Genomic DNA, 6,285 nt, shown 5'->3' on the forward strand with positions numbered 1-6,285 from the left:
CACACGATTCTTCAGAAATCATTATAATGCTGATTATGTGCTCAAGAAACATTTCTTTTTATAAGCAATCTTGAAAACAGCTTTCTAATATTTCTGTGATACACCTTTACAAATTCTTTGATTAATATAAAGTTATTGTAATGTATTATTGTAATGTTTTATCAATTTGATGTGTCCTTGCTGAATAAAAGTAAATCATACTGACTCCAAGGTTATCTATTCAGGCCAGGTGATCCCGCCAGAGTTGATCAATAACAGCTGCTGGAAATGACCAGCAAACCTATGAGATTACAAGATTTATGTTCTCATAAATATACTGGAGATTCATCTGGCATGTTTGCCAAGCAACATCTAAGGAGTGTTGGAACAGTGTGTTGTGGACAGATGAGGCAGAGTTAGAGCTAACTGGCAGCAAAATCTGACATGTTTGGCAAAAAACAACAATTGCCGTTGGGTAAAAGCACCTCAGGCCATCTGTAATGCTTGGTGATGGAAGCATTATGGTTTTGGGCTGCAGTTGTGCCTCAAGGTCTGGCCAGCTTGCCATCACATAGTCAACCAAGAATTCCACACTGAACCATTGAGTACTTGAGGGGAAAGTGAGACCATCTGTCTAAAAGCTGGGGCTGAACCACAAGTGGACATTGCAATAACAAGACAATGGCCAAAACACTCGAGAAAAGCCACAAATGATAGCTCAATATGAAGAAATTAAGGGTTATGAAATGATCAAGTCAAGGCTTAACTACATTTTTCCACAGCAGAAGTTTTTACAGTAAGACTTTTGTTAAACAAATACAAGAAAGAATGCTTTTGCCTTACTCATGGTAAACAAGTTAAAATGGGCATGTGAAATCAAATCAGTAGGAACTCTGTTGCACCGCTGATGTTTTCTGTGATAACACAAATTAAGAATCAAAATAACCAATAATAAAAAATAAAATGGAAAAAGTCCTAATGGAAAAACAAATAGATTTGATTGCTCCATTGATAAACTTGTCATGTGATAAAAAAATTAAAGATTACATCTGACTGAATCCTTTAAGAGTCACTACAAATAATAAAAATAAAATGCATTATTTCATAAACAAACAAACAAATACTGAAACCTTTGTTTACCCGTCAAAATAACAAAAGAAAAAAAATATATTAAAAAGTCACAACAAGCAAATAAATAAATAGATTTGGTTGTGCCACTGGTATGCATAAAAGGCTAACTGCTACTGAACATGCCACTTTGTTTATATTTGGGGCTCTACACCTAACCTTTTCTCTCTTATTTTCCCCCCAAAATGAACTAAATTGAAATAATGAGCCTGTATATAAATCAATCCTTCTTCCAAAAAGTGCTTTTGTCTTACCCTGATTCAATTTAGTAAACATAAGTTATATTTTAGAGCTGACGGGTTGGTTTTCGCGGGAAACTTTGTAGCCTACATGTGTAGGAAATAGCTGCTCCGGTTACTTTAATGCGTGTATGGCGTGGGAATGGCATAGCATAGGTTAATTATTGTCACAACGAGAAATGTTGACATGGAGCACGCTAAATCTTTAACCTAAAGCTGAAAAGATGAGAGTCATGAAGAGGAACAGGATCAACATTGGCTTGGCTTTTTCTGAGATGGTGAAACTGAGGGATTTAATATGTAAAGGCTACGCGGAAGGTGTTTTTATTGCTCGACAGGTGAGTATTTTATTGAACAGATAAGTATAATGTAGCTCTCTAACCGTTCAGTTTGAATTAGGCTATCTGAGGGTAATTTATTTGTTGCTGTGCTGGAATTTATTTTCAAGGAAGAATTGGCCTTTTATGGTGGGTATAGGCTATAGCTTACTACAGTCAACTATTCAGCTTGAGAAGCTTAAGAACCTTAGTTTCAACCTAAACTGGTTAGCTCTGGAAAAAATTACGAGACCACTTAACATTGATTTCTCAATGTCAAGTGGTCTCTTTTTTTTTTTTTTTTTTTTCTTTCAGAGCTATGTTTTATGAGCAATAGGATAACCATATTCAACCACACAGTCACGCAGAGCCGAGGCGTAACTAAAACAATGGCCTTGCGCAAACTGGTTGCAGTTGTGCTTTTTAACCAATAGAAGGCCAAAAAGTTACGTACCTAGTCACTCAAAATAAGGATAATAAAATAAAATGCCGTATTTCGTAATATATTCATATCTGCTGACCTTGAGTCATTCCCACGTTAAACCCATGAGAGGAAGGGAATTCATTCAAAAGCTCTTAAACTTCCGGCGCTCTAGATAAATCCCTCAGGAAGAGGATGACTCCATCACAGCTGGACTGGTTAGGGACACACACCACGTGAATGTATGTATGTATATAGGCCTATATGTATGCTATGTGTACATGTGAAACAGTGAGTGGGATGTTTGAGGTTGTGACATTTAGATGCATAAGATTCTACAAGTGTTTACATTACATAAATTTAAAAAAAAAAAAAAAAGAAGAAGGAAAAGAAAAAACACTTTTAAAAAGACTGGGTATACACTAGAGTTATTGTAGACTTGAATTTCCAGATTGAAAGAGAAGGCAATATGATAAAATATTCAGTGTTCTCAGGGAGATAGAGGACAGTGTAAATAGCTGCAGGAATTCAATCATTTTAATTTTGAATATGGTTTTCAAGATAAGGATATCAGAGAGGGGGATATACTGTAAAGAAATGTGAGCGCTTGCTATCAAATACATGCTTTATTAATGATGCTGATAAGATCTTCCATGGCTGAAAGGAATGTAGCTGTTAAGATTGTCTGAACACAGATAGTGGAAGATATACACTCTTAGAAGAAAAGGTTCTATATAGAACCTTAAAAGTGCTACGTGTTTGGAAGCACTAAAATGTTCTATACAGAACCCTAGTGCCAAAATGGTTCTTTTCTTGTCATTATACCTTTTTAGCATAAAAGGTTCTTTGGAGTTAAGTAAAGAACCCTATGGTTCTATATAGAACCCCAATGAACCTAATGAAGTATTCTCAACTACAAATAACTTTTTATGCCAAAAAGATTCTATAATGACAACTTTGGCACTTAAAAAGGGTTCTATATAGAAGAACCTTTTAGGGGTTCCAAATACGTAGTGCCGAAAGAACCTTTTAAGGTTCTACATAGAACCTTTTCTTCTAAGATAAGTAAAGATGAACTTCAAAACAACTTTGAAACAGCTCTCAGTTCTGTTCACAATTATCCCACATTATGCAACTGGTTCCATGTAACCTTTTTGGCAACCCAACAACACATTTTGATCTGTCATATCAAGTTATCACATTCTAAAGTGTGTTTTACACTAGAGAAACGGAAACTGCATTATTGTGAATGTGTTTTTTCAGGGTCATCGGGTTTAGAGTCCCAGTGAACCGGAAGTAGCAAGCAAGTTTTCTTCAGTGCTGTGACGTATGTGAAACGTAATATTGAACGGAGGGCAGAGTTTTACCTCAGCGATCCTCTCGCTCATAGCAGACTAACAGTTGGAGGGGATCGGTTAAGCATTTTCAAACCTAAGCCGTCAAACTGACATCATCTGAGAAGAAAGGCCGTTTCCAGACTGGAAGTTACTTCTCAGATTTTGATTAAAGATTACTGCGTCAATTTTTTTTTTCTTTTCTGTGTATTAACTTGCACAGATACATTTTTCACCTAACACCTTTAATATGTGCTAACAAAGTAAATAGGGTCCATTTTGATTTCATTAGGACTTTTAAACTAGGATCCTTTTTTGAGTCTGTAATGCGTTCAGTTATTAAAGGTAATGTTGCAGGTTAGCCTAATTTTCAACTGGTAAATAAATAAGCCCCCTCAAAGTTTGTGGAGAAAAAAAATCACATGGAATTGTATTGAATCAATAATATATCTATAGAAAATGTTGCTTTATAATTTACAATAACAGGGTTGAATGGTTGAGCTGCATGCATAAATGCAGAGAAAGGGAAAACAATTCAAAACTAAAAAATGTATCTAAAATATCTAATCATTTTTACAAACCAAAAAGAATACAATATCTGTTTTTTTTGTGTGTTTTTTTAAAGTAATTGTAAATCAAAGTAGATTCTGTGGAGAGTGCTGTTCACATTCCCCTTTGCCAAAATGAAAGACTGTGTCACAAGTGTCAAGGTTAGACTGTTGCACTCATGAAAGCTCACATAAAGTTGCTAATTGTTTCAGACATGAAGAGCCCTTGGTTGACAGAGCTGAAGATGAGCTGGCTGACAGCAATGCAGAGAAGTGCTGAACCCAGGGCATGAGGCCTCACAAGTATGTTACTCAGCGCTTGGACCTGAAAACACTCTCAAGTATGTGAGGAGAATGTCTCTAAGTATGCAGCAAACCTGATTAACATCTCCATGCTGAGTTTTGTATAGTATTTGGTGTGTCTGCTGAAATTTAACCTGGTCACAAGAAATGTCTATATGCTGCTTTACGCTCTGATGTTTCCATAGTAGAGTGTGTTTATCACATGCATGTTGATGTTAGTCTGTTTGTTTGGTTTTGAAGAAAAGAGATCTGCGTCATTCTTTACAAAAATGGTGTCACCCACTAACACCTATGATGTGACTCGTAACTGGAGATTTTTGTGAGTATTTGTCTCCCCCTAACGCACAACAATGAGTAGCACATGTAAAGCAAGCTTTGATTACAAAAGATTAATGATGCTTTAAGTTTTTTTTTTTCTTTACCACACATAAAATGTTCCTAAGGTTCCATAATTGACATATAACTAACAATACTGACATATAATTGACATAGGTGTTTTTGGAAATCACACCTGTCTCTGCAGCAGCCGGCTGTGTTAGTGGAAAAGTCAGGAGAGCGGATCGCTCTTTCTTTCTTTTTTCTGTCAGAAACTAATAATTCAGAAACTCTTGCTAATTTCGGAATCACATACTAGCACAATACTCTTACTATTTCTGCCAAAGATAGATTTGCTGACATGTCTTTGGGGATGGGGCTTTAAAGAGAAGGTAAGTGTGCTCGACTTAAAGTTACAATATGTGTACTTTTTCGCCGCTAAGGGTTGCTAACCTCTTTAAAATAATAAAGACATAAAGACAAGGCTACATATTGCACCTTTAAAGTGGCACTGCACAGACCGATCGGTGTACAGCGAGAGTGACGCAAGAATTTAAAAAATAGAGTAATAATAGACAAGCTTGGCTTAAATGTATTATTTATTTTGCTTAAATAAGGTTTATTGCATTTGCACCACCTGACTTCCTGGTTGCGCCACCTGACTTTTGCAACTAATTTTACATTGAACAGGCTACTATTCGGTAGCCTGGATGCCAGCCGAACTTAGCCGCGCCCACAACATTTGACTCGGGCGGTTTGGTCTGGACTTGATCCATAGAGGAGTAATTATGCCTGAACAGAAACTGTTTGGACCAATAAAATTGTTAGGGCGGGCTTTAGACAATGATGGACAGATGATAAAAAGTAACGTAATCATCCAAGTCATCAAAGTGGGTGATTCAAAAATGGGTTGAATTTGTTCAAATCCTAAACATAGAACTTGTTCGTATGCATTCACCTTCACTTTTTCTCTCAGAAATGATGATCATGTTGGTAAGTACCCTGTGTGTATGGAAAAACATGGGAAACAACCCTCGGGAAAACCGCAGACTTGTCAACATAGTGCAGTTGAGTTCTGTTGACATTTGACAACTAACATCGTCACTACGTTGCTCTTATTGGTTGTAGGTCTATCCAATTGAGGTCTTTCCTGGTTCAGTTGAAACACGCCCCGTTGCTGCTGGTAGAGGTGTTAGTGAGGCCAGCAGGGGGTGCTCACCCTGTAGTCTGCGTGGGTCCTAATGCCCCAGTATAGTGATGGGGACACTATACTGACAAAGAGCACCTTCTTTCGGATAAACGTTAAACCGAGGTCCTGAATCTCTGTGGTTGTTAAAGGGTTACTTCAGCGATTAGCAAATGTCTTTGTATCAGTAGAAACCCTCAAGTATATTCAAATGATTGTGCTTTCCCCCCTTATATCCCCCTGAGACAAGAGATTTATGCATTTTGATTCTGGAAAAATTCCTCCTATGATGCAAATCGACGATATTTGCATCATAGGAAAAATGTTTGGAATAAGGCTAAAGACTACAGCCAGCAGAGGGAGCCATTTCCGCATGTTTTGAACTCGCGCATGGGGGATGGGAGATTACACTCATGGGTTACACTCAGCTCGCAGGGAGAGCTCAGCAGGCAGCTGCAGGCACTCATTTAAACGGCGCTATGGTGAGCAATGTAAGTGTTTTAACTTCTCAAATT

This window comes from Pseudorasbora parva, chromosome 15, assembly GCF_024679245.1.
Source record: "Pseudorasbora parva isolate DD20220531a chromosome 15, ASM2467924v1, whole genome shotgun sequence".
NCBI classification, from domain to species: domain Eukaryota; kingdom Metazoa; phylum Chordata; class Actinopteri; order Cypriniformes; family Gobionidae; genus Pseudorasbora; species Pseudorasbora parva.